Consider the following 12665-nt stretch of genomic DNA (forward strand, 5'->3'; position numbering starts at 1 on the left):
AGATCCTATGAGCCTCTGTCATCTGAACAAAGCAAAGTCCCTCAGCCTTGTTCTTCAGCAGGTAAACCAGGGCAAACATGAGTGCCTCCTGTGAGTCCCCAGGGTAGGCCATAACACAGCCATAAAGGTCCTGATGCACCTCATTGTGCTGTGGAGTCTTGAGGGCATCTCCTACAGACTCCACAGCCTTGATCATTCCATTCATGAGGTCTATTTCCTCTTAGGCAAGCTTCCTTCTCTTGCCACCCCTTTCCTCCTGGCCCTTGGCATCAGAACCCTTAGAGCCTTCCATACCTAGAAGAAGTTCCCTTTCCAAAATTCAGCATCTATGCCACCTAAGTCTGTGATGTCCTCAACGACATCAATATCACCTTGGCCAATGTCAGTTGGAGTACCCAGAGGCTCATTTGAGCCCATTGCATACCTGCCTATGGCCTGGTTACCACCAAAGATGGACTCCATCTGAACATAGTTCTCTATTGGTGTGTTCAAGAACTTAGCATCAGTAGGATGGTCCTAGTTAGTGAAACAGATATAACTATTAGACATAGGAGAGCAAAAGAAAAGGGATAGCTGAGGTGTTATCCAAACAGTTTCTAACCTTGGTGTGGCCAAGCAGGTGTTCATCATCAAGTACTATCATATGGTGGTCCTCATCCCACAGAGCACCACTCAAATCCTTGAGCCTAACAATCTTAACCCACCTTTGTCTCCACTTTCTCAGGTGATTGTAAATCTGTTGGGTGCTCACATTGACCCCAGCAAACTCAGAGACCATGAGTGCAACCTGCCTAACATGTACCTCCTTGAACCCTTTGTCGGTTTTGACCCCCTGCCCCACCAAATCATGGAACCTCCTTAGCATGAACCCAGACTGGACAGGAGTCCAGTGCATAGGGCCATTGGGCTGAGGGGCTACTGGATTGCCATCATCATCAGCAACTACCCCACCCTATTCCACCACATTGTCCTCACCACCAATGTTAACAACCTGGTCAAGCATATTGTCCATTCCTATCCACAACCAGCATAACATTGAACAAACCTAGTACGTAAGGAAACAAATTGCATGATATGAAATACAAGTTCAACAGATCAAATAGGCAGAAAAGGAATAGGTACTACATCATTGCAAAGTGCCATAGGTCTCAGTTAAAATACAAGTTCCATCAATGCTACTAAACAGTACACACACCATGCCACTACACCCTAGAATTCCCCCTGTTTTGCCACATCTGTGCAACCCATGCCTCCCTCTGTTGTGCCCAGGTATCATTGTCAGGGACATGATCTGGCTATGAGGCATTGTCATTGATGTTAGGAGTCCATGTGGATTCAACAGGTACATGCTCATCCTGCCCATGCCTGAGGATCCAATTGTGAAGAATACAACAGGCAAGAATAAGCTTAACTTGGGTCTTGTATGGGTGGAAAGGCTTGTTGTCCAATATCCTGAATCTATTCTTTAGAGCCCCAAAAGCCCTCTCAACTGTTACTCTAATAGACGAATGCCTTAGATTAAAAAGCTCTCTTTGATTTTGAGGTCGGTTTGAACCAAACTCCCTCAAATGGTACCTTGTGGCACAAAATGGTGGCAAGAAACCAGGCCTCACTGCATATCCAACATCGACAAGATAGAATTTGCCTAGAAATTAGCAGATAGGGATATATTTAAGTAGTTTCATTTAGGATTAAGCAAAGTGTCAATGTTTTTTGTGGTTTGGATGATACCTGGTGGCACTCTAAGGCCATCAGCTCTTTCAAGAGCATCAGACAAGATAAGAGCATCATGTGCAGATCCCTCCCAACCAGGCAAGCACATAGATGAATCTGAGGTCAAAGTCCACGGCTACCAACACATTTTGTGTGATGGTGTGCTTCCTGCCTCTAAAGGCAGCTTGCATCTTCACAGGCACTCTAGCTAAGACATGAGTACCATCAATTGCTCCTATGCAGTCCTAAATCAACAAAACATAAGTGCAAGTGAACATTACACTAAACTGATAATGAATGAGACTATATGTATGACAAGTTATGGATACCAACCTTGAAATAGGGGTATCACCTTCTGCTCCCAAGGATCCTAGGATGGACATTGGTAGCAGGAGGGACAATCAATTCATTCCTCAGCTCTCCTACCGCATATAACACCTTCTGGAAGAACCTACTAATTGTCTCTACGGACCTCCTGAAGGTGAGGTCAACCACCCTAAACCTCTCATTGTGACCAACAACATGCAAGAACATGGCTACTTGTTCTTCAACAGATGCATGTATGCTGTCAGTGACAAGCTCTCTACTACGGAAAAGGTCACAAAGTTGGAAAAAAGGGGCCATCTTCATTCTAAGAAGGTTGACACAGTGCACATCATCAGATTCATAGATGTATCTAAGGTTGTTCATCCTCTGTTTGTTCCTCTCAGCCATGGGACCATAGGTGACTGAGCGCGAATCTTCAACTCTCCTCCTAAACCACATGAAAAACCAAGCAGCCACTGCAACAACCACAGCAGCGGTAGCCCTACGCCTAGCTTCAAAGGCCATGTCTACCAACAGGATGGAGGGCAACATTAGAAAGGGAGCATGCAACATGGGTGTGTACTGCTTAGCAAGCAAAAAATCAGATAAAATAAACTATGAAAGACGCGGCTGCCACACCAAAGGGTGCTCCTCCAGCGTATACTATTACACAATCAACATCACTGACCTCTAGGTACTTTGCTTAGTGTGTACAACAAAATAGGCATCAGCATGTATAAGATCTACACAAAACATGAGGTATACACCAAATACGAAGCATCATGTACAGACCTGAGCTAGGAACTGGTAAATCAGGTATAGCATAACACAGATCTGAGGATGTCAAACCAAGAACCCTAATTTCTTGGCATTGCAAGCAAAATCCACAATCAAATCAACAAAATCGACACTGAAGAAGAAGGAGGGGAAGAGCGCAGGTGGCATATACTGTCGAAGCGCCGGAGGACCGAGAGAAATCCACCGGCGGTGGTCGCCTCGGTAAGGCTACCGAGGTCGAGGGGGAGCTAGAGGGGAGTTTGTACCAGAGCTATGGCGGAAGGAGAGATGAAGAGTGGGGACGGTAACCCTAGCCGCGACCCGCGCGCGCTTTATCGTCAGGATGGCCTCATCCCCCGTGCTCTCCGAAAAGGTTCCTGCCAAGCACCAAGCGAGCCTACACCGAGAAGAAAGTGGGATGGCATCTACACGAGAGGAAGCAGGTGAAAAATATGAGTAGGACAATCAAATACAGACGAAATACACCGAATGGTGCGGGATGGGCTATACGACGGTCCTGTTGGAGCAACCAATCATGCCCTCAGGAGAGCGCTAGGATGCTGCGTGGGACCTTGGCTGTTTTTATTTTATGTTATGTATAGTAGCGGCATCATTCATCGATCTCCCGCGCTCCCTAGCTATATGACTCTGTGTGTGTGCGTGGGGTGCAGCCAGGACAGAGAGCGGAGATTTGACGGAACCTCTGCACGGCGCGCTTGGATACGCTGCGCCGACCCTCCGTTTTAAACACACCCCTTTCAATTCTCGCGTCTCGCTCTCGTCTCTCGCAACCGCACGGTAGTACCTGCTACTACCTCTGAGTACGTATACGTACGCCGGCACGTACAGGGGTATTGGTGTCAATTGTGCAGCGTCGCGCACGAGCCATCAATGCGATTTGATGTCTCATGATGTGCCCCTGCAACAGTGGCCGTTTCCCCTGCCTGTCTCGTGGACGAGGGAAACGAACGCCCAAGGCCCCGGCAACGGCGGCCGGTACGCGCGGCGCGGCCGCGTAAAATACGAGACTCCGGCGCCCCGGCTTCAATCTCGGCAGGATCACGTTTGCATGTCTTTTTCGCCGCGTTTTCGGCAGCCAAGGCGAAGATGGCTAAGGTTTGGCGGTCCGGTCCTATACCTGGAACAATGCGCGGTTTTGAATACTCCGGCCGTCTCTCCAGTCTCCACCCGTATACGTATATACACTAGTATGTGGCTATGTGCTTGAGCTCTTAGACTGTCTCCAACAGCGTAGGCAGAGGGGCACCCAAACGCAAAATCCGGCATGCACAATATTTTGCGTTTCGAAAACACGGTCCCAACGGAGAACGCAAACCAAGCCCCCATTTTGCGTAGCAGGTGCGTCGGTAGGCAAAAAAAAGCATCGTCTGTCTCCCCGACGTAAAACACTGTAGCGACGACGACGGCGAGGCGCGCCTGCACCTGGAAGCTCCGCGCGGAGGAGGTTGCGTCCGCACCGTCGGTGGAGGTTGCCCCGCCGCCGAGGTTGGTCTCTCTTTCAAGACGCCCGTCTCCTCTCATCGTCGTCTCTCTCTCATCCATCATGTGCCAAAACAAAACGAAAAAAATACTCCTCCTGCTGCTAGAGCGAGAAGAAGAAAAAAAGAAAAGAAAAGAAAGGGGTAATCTCAGGAAGCATCTAGAGACAGCGAGCGGCCCGTGGAGCGGAGCGAGCAAGCCTAATGCGCCGGCAACGGCGTCCTCCCGAAGCAGAAGCGGTTAAGATCCATCTATCCATCCTGTTCTTGAGTTCTTCTCTCTCTTTCTTTGCTCGTTTCCTTGACGCGAATTCGGGCATCGGCTTTGAGGTGGCCCCCGGTGCTGTTCTTGCGTCTTTTGTGTGGTGGGGCTGCGAGTTTTTGAGTTCCCCTCTGTTCTTGGGGAGGCGTTTTCTTTTTCCCCCCTTTCTTTTCTGGTGATTGTTTCTGGTGGTTCTGTGTTCGCTACCTTCTGTTTGATTGCTGTTTGGTGTCCTTGCGATGATTCTTCATTCTCTCTGTTTCTGAAAGGGGTGGGGGGGGGGAATCATTTTTGGATCTTCGGTGAAGCTGCTTCTATTGTCTGCTGAATTTTTTCCTACTGGTGGATTTTCTTTGCTTCTGCGGGAGGTGGGTGGAGCCGTGGAGGGTGAACGCCGGCGGCCGGGCCGGCCGCGTGACGCGCGAGCTTCCGTGTCCGCGTCCCGCCTCGCCTGGTGGAGCTCAGGAGGAGGATAAGGCGCCGCCGCCGGCCACGAAATGCCGGTGTCGCGAAAGGCTCCATGGCGGGCAGCGCCGCGGCGGATGGCGCTGGTGCTGCCGGCTCCGCGGCGGCCGGCACGAGTGGATTCCGGCTCCGTGGCTTCGCGGACTGCAGGGATTTGGGGCTCCTCTGTTGGAGAGGTGAGGTTATGGGGATGTAAACTTTTTTTTTCTGTATATTATTCAAACCGTGAAATGGGTCTCAGGTATGAGTTATGCTGTTGGAGTGCCCCGGCTCAAGATCATGCGTCCTGCACTAAAGCAACATTAATTTCTATAGGCAAGCTTCATCTGAGGTGCAGCTAACATCTATATAGCCTCTATAAGCTCAAGCCGTGTCAGTCAAGAGGTTGTGCAACGATAAGTGACTAAGTGAGGTTGTGTTACGCTGTCGCTTGGAACTATAGTGTTTGCAGGATTTTTTTTTTGGAAAAAATAAGTCTAGTTGCAACAATAATTAACAATCAAGAAAATGTCATCGCAAAAAGGGGAAAACACTTTGCTTAAAAAAACAAGAAACTGTCCACGTGTCCGGTTTCCGAGGATGCAAGCGCAACCGTGCTGGTGTCCTCCGCCACGTATTGTTTTAGGCCTCATTTAGATTGTAAGTTTTTTCACTCTCTCTTTATCATATTAAATCTTTAGATATATGCATGGAGTATTAAATGTAGATAAAAAAATAACTAATTACACAGTTTGATTGTAAATTACGAGACGAATCTTTTGAGCCTAGTTAGACCATGATTGGACAATAATTATCAAATATAAACGAAAGTGCTACAGTATCAAATACTGATTCCCAACCCCAATCTAAAGTTCCCATTTCCTACTGATGTAACTCGTACGAGGTAGTAGGTACGCAGGGTAGAACTACGGCTCCCTCGTCTCACATAAATCCATTCTCAGAATCCGTGTCTAAATTTGACTAATTTTATAAAAAAGAATAACAATATCTATAACATAAAATTAACATCTTATAAAAATATATTTTATAATAAATCTAATGATACTAATTTAATACCATAAATTATAGTATTTTTTTAAAAAAAATTCAGTTAAAATTTAAAAAGTTGGACTTAAGACAACTCTAAAAATCGAAGTGAGTGAGTACGCCATAACACTGGCACACGCGCGTATACCAGTAGGTGGTACCACGTACAGTACGACAAGTTTTTTTTCTCGAAAAGTTATAGTACGGCAAGTTTCGGTGCTGCTAAGCTGAACCACTGCTGCTAATAACTTAAGGCTTTTATATATATACCATTAAAAAGTTTGTAATTACACATAAGCCATTAAAAGAATTGAGCACATACGAGTGTTATCATTTTGAACTTCTTTGCTCTCCAAGCCATTCCATCGGTGTTCTGTTCGTTTTTCACCGTTACATGTGGGCCTGATCAGTATAAAGGTCCAAAATATCCCTCTCATCCCTATCATATCTCCCTCAAACTCTCTCTTCTCGTGCGTGCGGCCGGGGCGGAGCTCGCCCGCGCCCGTGCCTGCGGCGGTTGGCCGGGGCCGAGCTCGCCCGCGCGCGCCCGCGATGGCCAGGGCGGAGCTCCCCCGCGCGGAGCAGCGGCGCTGAGGCGGTCACCTTGAGGATGGTCGTGGCCAGAGCGGCCACCATAGCAGCACCACCATCTCCTTCGTCTTGGCCGCGGCGGCGCGGGAGGCGCGCCTGCACCTCGTCCGGCGCGCGGAGCGCGCGGCGGCACAGCGTGGCGGGCACGCCCACGGCCGCGAGCACGAGCGCTGACGGAGGGGATGGCGGCCGCGAGCTCGAGCGCGAGCTCCGCTGTCGACCACCCGGCACGCGCGCCGCCGCTCTTCCTCGCTCGCGCCCGCTCCTCCCCCCGTCGAGGCTCCGAGCACCGGCGAGCACTGCTCGGCAGCGCCTATGTCCGCGGCGGCGGTCTGCCCGGGCTGCTACCTGCGCGGATGGCAGCTTCTTTAGGTCGGGGGCGATGGCGAGGCCATGGAGAAGCTGCTGCTAGGGCGAGGAATCGGACGGATGCACTGTGGTGGCGGTGGATTTTGCGACGGCGGTGGCGGCTGCTGCACGAGCTGGCACGTCGTGCGCAGTGTGCAGTGCGAGAGAGAGTGAGAGCTCGCACACGCGCGTGCACAGTGAGATCTACGACTTTCGTTTTTCCTATTTATCCATCTCAGGTCGTTTAAAAATTCAAATTTTAAATTTTTGAAAATTCAAACGTAGTTTTCCTTGACAGATGATTTCAAATCAAAAAGTTGTCAACTACAAAGTTATATAAATTTTTGGGATCTACAACTTTAATTGAGGTAGTTCCTCCATCCGAGGTTGTTTGAAAAATTCAAAATTCAAATTTGAGAGCTTCAAACATAGTTTTCCTTGACAAGATGAATTCAAATGAAAAAGTTGTCAACTATAAAGTTCTATAACTTTCCGAGATCTAGAACTTTTATTTTTATCATTTGATCATCCGACATATAGTAGTAACATTGTTCACAAATTTTACATATCCTTCTTATAATTTGTGGAACTACAAGAGAGAGATGTAAAATTTGTGAATAATGTTACTACTATTTTGTCGAACGAAGAAATGACCAAAATAAAAGTTGTTGATTTTGATGAGTTCTATAACTTTTATGTTCATGACTTTATTAGCTGAAGTCATTTAATATTTCAAAATGACGTTTGAAGTTGTCATTTTTTGAAATTCAAAATTCAAATAGATAAAACATAGTCACATGAAAAGATGGACAAACTAATAGCGGTAAGAACATAATAAATTGATATAGCATGATTTTAGAAAATTCTAGGAAAAAAATTATCAAATTTGAAGTTAGTATGAGGGAGAAACACTAATTATAAGTTTTAGCCAGAGATTAAAATGAGAAATTAGTCTTCTTCAACAATTTTAAAATTGAATTTCAAACAACATTTTAAAATAGTTAATCATTTCAAAAGAAAAAGTAGTTAACATCAAAGTTTCATAACTTTTTGAGATCTACAACTTTTATTTTGGTCATTTCTACATCCGAGACCGGTTGAAAAAACTCAAATTTTAGTGCCTAATTTTTACTATTTGGCGTCTATTTGTAAAAACGGCTCAATATTGAGCCACCCCTACAAATCCGATTTGTAAGGGCGGCTGGATATAGAGCCGCCCTAGCCGCCCCTATAAATCAAGCCATTTGTAGGGTGCGGCTGATAACACAAGCAGCCTCTACAAAGAGACAACTCATTTGGACACCATTTGTAGGGGCGGCTCAATGTAGAGCCGCCCCTAAAAAAGGGACGTTGCTATAAATCCTTTTTAGTAGTGGTCGAGTCAAATAAGATACAACTCTGAAGTCACCATGCATGAATCAAATAGCTAGAAAGAACTTGTGGTGCTGACCATGTGAAGTTACTCACCTAAAACATCTGGTAGTAGTATTTTGTTAGGGCACACATAATGGTTACTAGCTCTAACCAACTTTTTCTATAATGCTAACTTTTAGCACATAGCTTTTAACATGGATAACTCTACATGACACTCTTACATAACCTCAACATTGTAACACCCTCGGTGTTATACTATACAGTTGTTTGCTAAAACACTGCATGTGCATCATGTTTATATGATAATGTATGAATTATAAAATACAAATCAATTTATGTGGCTCAAAACATTCTTCGGAAACGCGAAACGAATGTTATATTTCATGTCATGTTGTGTCACTTAGGGTTCTAAAAGAATTTTTATTGAACGAGAATGCTATAGAACGCATATATGAAACTTTAATAAAGTTTGTAGTACAAACTTCGTAGGTGGCGATGAAATACTTGCGGTCGAGAACGGAATTCGCTAGATAGCTTACTTAATCGCTTAGAAATCACATTCGACGCGAAACCATTTAAGACTTAGACAAAATTCCTAAGTCGGACAATGCTTTGACGAAGCTAGGTTTAGGAATTTTTGTAGGCGACTTGGATTAAGAAGTAGTGCAATTTCATGGTTGGTTTTAGTAGTTTGACATACAATCTCGAGCGTAAAATATGTGGTGTAGCTACTGGATCATCGAGTTGGATTTTTGAGCAGCTTTAAAAAGCATGCAAGACATGTGTTTGAATGATGCCAGCATTTGGTCGCGGTCACCCTGCCCGGCACTCGGCATTGCCGCGCCGGCCACCGACGCGCACGTGCATGCCCGCTCGCGCGCATGTCTCCACGCTGCTGGCCACGGCCACCTGCTACCATGCTCTGGCACACAACCCGCACGCACACACGCATGCCGAGGGCCAGTGAGCCTGGCTGCTCTGCCGCCGCCGCATCCGCTTGAGCCACGCTACTCACCGCCGCGTCGAGCTACGCCCCCGGTCGCACTTCGCTCCGACCGTCGCTCGCCCAGCCACTGCTGTCGTTGACTCTTCACGGCTGCACATGCGTAAGCCTGCCCATCTGCCTTCGCCATCATGTCCGTGTTTGTGCGTCGCCACGCTACTGCCTCCCCGGACTGGCGTCAGCCTCTACGATGCGCAGTACCGAGCCGCCGTCGCCTTGCGAGTCATGGCGCTGCGGTCGCACGTCGTCATGCTGGACTCGTACGCGCACGTGGAGCCATCACCGTCACGCTGACGTCCTCTCCCAATTAGTAATTGCGCCACACCAAGCCCTCCGTCACATCGCCTTCAATGGCGTCGCATCGGTCGAGCTGCGCCAAGGCAAAACCTACAGAGTTGGCCCCATCCTTATAATTGCGCACGTCTAGAGGTCGAGTTGGAGTCCATCTTTGTGCCAAGCTTGTCACTGTTGCGGCCATACGGTGTCAGGGCTTCAATTGGAGTTTTCCCCCACCGTCGACCCCCTTAAGTCCGAACGCCGTCGTCCATCTAATTAGCCTTGCGTAGTCCACCTCCTTCCAATTAACCATGCACCCAACTAGCCCTATTAGTTAGCCAGCGATTGGAGTCATCTCGGCAAGCTTCCATCCTACAGTGAGGTAATGCGGGGCATTCTCCTCACGGCGGTCCACCATGGCCATCGAGGAGGGTACTCGGCTAGGGCGTCGCTCCTTGATCCTTTGTCTCAATTGAGCGGTGCCTTTGCATCGTGTTGACTTGGTTGCGTCGCCCATGTAACAGTTTCACCGGTGGAGCAACAGGTCACTGGGGACACCATCGCCGTGCTTACGATGAACCAGAACGACCTCACGCTCGTGGCCAACCACCCTGCTGAATCCCATGACTTCGTCCAGGTCGTCCTTCGCGTATCTGGTGAGGCACCTTCACTCCTAGAGTAGTGGTAGAGGCGTTAGGCTAGGTGAATTCGTTGGCGTTGGCGTCACCACAGCCAAACCCTGCCGTGGTGCATGGCCACGCCTCGGTGTGGCACCAATCGTGGTGTTTATTACCTCTATCGAATGCGCTTGTGATGAGGAGTGTCGCGGTGGTGAGTATTGATGCCGAGGAGGTCCGTGCTTGTCGGCGTTTGGCCGGAGATGCCGCAGCCTTTGTTATGTTCTGGCCAGGGACCTCGAAATGAGAATTCGTAGTAAACCGGAGGGTTAAGAGCGAGCGTCAGAGAGAGAATGAAATAGTGGAAAGGACTGCGGGTTCATTCAGTTGAAATCCGTGGTCTCTTTTGCATAATCACCGGCGCACGCGTGAGTCTCCCCGTGTTGGGCCACGGTCGTGCGTGGACCGAGCCACGTGGGCCGCACGGGTAGAAATTGGTTTTTCATTTTCCAGTGACTTAACAATTATTTATTCAATTTAGTTTTGAGCTGAACTTTGAAAAATGATAGTAAATGTTGTAGGTATCCAAAAATAGTGAAACAAAAATTGTTAAGTTGACAAAAATGCTATCTATCTGTTGGTGTAGTTAGTTTACAGTTGGCTATGATAATGATAGGTTCATAAATTCAATTCAGAAAGCTTAGTATTATATAGCTTAATAATTGTAGGAATTTATGTGGCAAATTAATGATAGCTTTAGTCATGAAAATTTTACAGTGGGTTCATTAGATTATTATGTACTCACTGTAATTTTTGTAGCCCTAGAGTAGGTTGATAAATAGAGTAGCTAGTACTCCCTATTTAATCATATATAAAGTAAATCGGTATTAAGAGTAAGAATACCTTTAGTTGCGAATATAATATATGTTATACGGCATACTTGTTAGTGTTAATAGTAGGTAACTTAGCACCTTAGTCGGTAGAACTCGCTTAGTAGCTTGATAGCTGTATTTTATGTTAAGAGTTGTTGTTGTCGTATTACTAAGTGTTGTATCATCATTTCATGCATGTAGATCACTAGTTGGTAGAGTTCGTGCCCATGGATAAACAGGACTATGAGGAGGTCATTGAGGAGTACGAGGAGGAGATCCTCGTGCAGGACAGAGCCCTAGAGCCTTTTGGTGCTGACTTTGTTGACCCACCTCCTGCCCAAGGCAAGCTCCGATGCATAACCCTTATTTTAAATGATCACTGAATATATATGATGTGCATTTACGTTACAGTCATTTTTTGGAAACTACATGCATAAATATATCTACCTATGAGTCCTACTAGTATAGGTCGAGTAGCTGCTATGCTCAGGATTTTGGTAGCGTAAGTAACTTGCCGTTGCTCACAATATGTGGTAATTATGATCACTCATGATAAAATGGTGGAAAGAAAAAGTGGTGACCGGGCAAGGATATGGTTTGGGTACTAGTGGGTGTAAGAGGCTGTGTCATATGGCCAACAGGGCATAGCTTGGTTACACTTTTTCCCTGTCTGTATCGGTTAAGGACCGGCCGTTGCATTGGACGCTAGGCAAGTCACAGACTTATTATCCCAAGCACATACTTGGGTATGGGCGTAGGGTAGACTTGTTGCTCTCTTGTCATGGGTTCTAGCTCTTTCCAGACTGACTAATTGGAGGTGGGGACGGTGGAGGTCCTTGCACCGCACTAAGTCCGAGACTCAGGAGCGGGGTCTTGGAGTCCAAGTTTGGACGGGGACCTGGACCCCGGGACAGGAGGGTGATGGGTTAGTCCTGTTTGTGCCTAGGGTACAAGCAGGGCATGTGTTTTTGAGGTACCCAGCTGAGGGCATTGATTGATGAATCACCAGGAAATCTGGTATGGCTTATCTAAACTCTAGCACCGTAGTAAGAACTGAAAGATGGAAGGTGATAAAATAGAACTAATTGCTCAACTCTTGCTTAAAAGTAGAACATGTGCTTACATAGAATGGCTAGATAATAAATTAATCATGGCTACTAATAATAACATAAATAAGGACTCACTATTAGTATTGCTTTCTGCAAAAAGGAAATCAGCAAACCATAAAGCTTATCATATTCCTTGGAGTCAGGAAATTATTCCCACTAGTCGGATAAGTCTTGCGAGTACATTGTGTACTCAGGGTTTATTTACTCCTATTGCAGGTAATATTTGAGGAGTACCATTGTGTGAAGGATTCTTCTGGTGAGCACAGACGGATCCTTGTTCTTTATCGATAGATGTTTATTATCATTCCGCTGTTTAATCTTTCGTACTCTAAATTTGGCAATGTAATAATGAATTTATAAGAATTCTAGATGTATGAAATGTACTAAGTATTATAACTCATTCTCATTATTGGATCCTTGGGAAAAA

At 46.6% G+C, this 12665-nt stretch overlaps 1 pseudogene; it reads right to left on the minus strand.

Annotated features, from left to right (window-relative positions):
- Positions 1-1202: 1202 nt before the first annotated feature.
- On the minus strand, positions 1203-2544 carry LOC136452112 (protein ALP1-like; annotated as a pseudogene).
- Positions 2545-12665: the final 10121 nt, after the last annotated feature.

This window comes from Miscanthus floridulus, chromosome 1, assembly GCF_019320115.1.
Source record: "Miscanthus floridulus cultivar M001 chromosome 1, ASM1932011v1, whole genome shotgun sequence".
In the NCBI taxonomy this organism is placed as follows: Eukaryota; Viridiplantae; Streptophyta; class Magnoliopsida; order Poales; family Poaceae; genus Miscanthus; species Miscanthus floridulus.